The sequence below is a fragment of the Pristiophorus japonicus genome, unplaced genomic scaffold (assembly GCF_044704955.1).
Source record: "Pristiophorus japonicus isolate sPriJap1 unplaced genomic scaffold, sPriJap1.hap1 HAP1_SCAFFOLD_1563, whole genome shotgun sequence".
In the NCBI taxonomy this organism is placed as follows: Eukaryota; Metazoa; Chordata; class Chondrichthyes; family Pristiophoridae; genus Pristiophorus; species Pristiophorus japonicus.
Window position 1 is genome coordinate 10,001 of NW_027251240.1, and position 2,500 is coordinate 12,500.

Here is a 2,500-nt window from a genome sequence, read left to right on the forward strand (position 1 = left end):
GCCCGGTAAGGCGGCCGAATCTGACCTCATAGACTTCCACACAACGGGACTTTTGACTTTCCCGGCCGCGGGTGGCCTCCACCCGGCCTCAGCCATCAGCCCTGCCTGCCTCCAGCCGCCTTCTGGTTAATGAGTTATCCAGCCTGGCACTTCGGTTGCGCCAGCGAGACCAAGTCTCGGCTTTGGTTAATGATTTGAGCCGAACCGACCTGCCCCCCGCCCCCGCGGGCTGAAGTCGGGCAGGTCTGCCGATTTCCCGACTCCTTTCGGGGCCTAATCGGGTCGCGCGTGCCGCCTGGCGCGATCGGGGCCCATGCCCCGGCCTCTGCCAGGCCTCGGGCAGCCGCTTTTGAAGCCCGACCAAAAACCCGAAAAATGGGCAAAAAGGGAATAAATTCCCGCCCAAAAAGGGTGAATAGTCGGTTGGGCGGCAGCCCTGGTCGGTCTCTGCAGACCTGGAGGCTCGAGACGTTTGTTTGGAAAACTCACCAAGTCTCGATTCTGCCACCTCCTACCTCTGTGCAGATACCCCGCCAACCCCCAAGGACAGAAATGACAAGTGTCAAGTTGGCGGGGCGTCGGGCCACCTGCTGCCGGCCATGAGCATCCAAATCCCCGCAAAAGGGGCATTTTCATTTCTTCATCGGGACTTCCGACAATTGCCGAGGTTCAACTCATTAACGTTGTTCGCAGACACTTGCCAGAAAATGCAAGTGGCCACTTTGCCGGGCCGACTCGCTTGCCCAAGCGGGAAACCATCAACCGCAGGCCCGGTAAGGCGGCCGAATCTGACCTCATAGACTTCCACACAACGGGACTTTTGACTTTCCCGGCCGCGGGTGGCCTCCACCCGGCCTCAGCCATCAGCCCTGCCTGCCTCCAGCCGCCTTCTGGTTAATGAGTTATCCAGCCTGGCACTTCGGTTGCGCCAGCGAGACCAAGTCTCGGCTTTGGTTAATGATTTGAGCCGAACCGACCTGCCCCCCGCCTCCCCCGGGCTGAACTCGGGCAGGTCTGCCGATTTCCCGACTCCTTTCGGGGCCTAATCGGGTCGCGCGAGCCGCCTGGCGCGACCGGGGACATGCCCCGGCCTCTGCCAGGCCTCGGGCTGCCGTTTTTGAAGCCCGACCAAAAACCCGAAAAATGGACAAAAATGGAAAAAATTCCCGCCCAAAAAGGGTGAATAGTCGGTTGGGCGGCAGCCCTGGTCGGTCTCTGCAGACCTGGAGGCTCGAGACGTGACTTTGGAAAACTCACCAATTCTCGATCAGCCACCTCCTACCTCTGTGCAGGTACCCCGCCAACCCCCAAGGACAGAAATGACAAGTGTCAAGTTGGCGGGACGGATTTGACTTCGGTCGCCGAGCCCTGGAACTAATTTCCCGCAAACGGCTTCGGATTTAGCTCCATCCAGACTTCCGGGACGAAACTTGACAGGCCGTATCTCCGCACTCCCGGAGCGCAGCCGCACCGTTCCGGCACCCATCGACGCGGCTGGCCGAGCCCGAGCGAACGCACCCCACGGCGGACGGCTAGGCCTTTCCGATTTTTTCACCCTTTTTCCCGAAAAGATTCCAACAGGCAGGGACATTCGCCCGACGGCTTAAAGACATGCCCTTCTGCCACACTAACGTCCCCGCCTTCGTTTGGCTATGTTGGCTTCGTCATTTCCGTCTTTTATTAAAGATACCATCTTAACACGCCGGTTAACCATTTGCCAGAGTTTTCGGTTAATGGTTTGCCACCTTCAACCCATTTGGTTAACCATTTGCCGCCGACAATTTTCAGTTCATCAGTTGCCACATTCAGACTTTCTTCTCCGGTTGCATTTCGCGGACTTCCAGCGCGCTCGGCTTCGGGTCGGCCCGCAGGAATGTGGTAGCGTTCGATGCCGCTTGCCTTCCTCTTCCCCGCGCCGCGCACCCGACGAGCACAGCTGGCCGACCAGCGGAGATAGCCGTCGGAAAGCGGTCTCCAGCCAACGGCTGCACCTCCGCCGGCCAAAGAGCCGGCCGCACGCCGTCGCTGGCCTCCGGTGCGACCCGTCCGGCCGCAGCGGACGCTCTTTACCCGCGCCAGTTGCCACGTTGCGTCGTCATGTTACTGCCCAAAGACTGCAGCGGATGCCGGTTGCCCGGCGGGCCAAGCGGCCTAGCGACGCCGTGCCTCGTCCATGCGGGAGCGGGCTGACACCGCCGCCTGCGGCGCCGCCGCCGCTTTCCAACGAGGTATGGCCGACAGCGGTCCGACACGGGACGGCGGAGAGATCCGCATTTCGGCCCCGGCCGCATCAGACAGCCAGAACTGGCCGACCGAAGTTTTCCACCCGCCGGCTGGCCGATCAAGCCCGCTTCCGAAGAAAGGCGCTCGGCTTGCAGGCCGCTCCGCCATCCAGCATCCCTGGCTGCCCGGCACAGGTTACAAGATGCACCCCCAATGACGCAGCAGACCATTGTCGCTCAAGCAGCTTCATGCCGCCAGCCCAACAACAACGGCGACC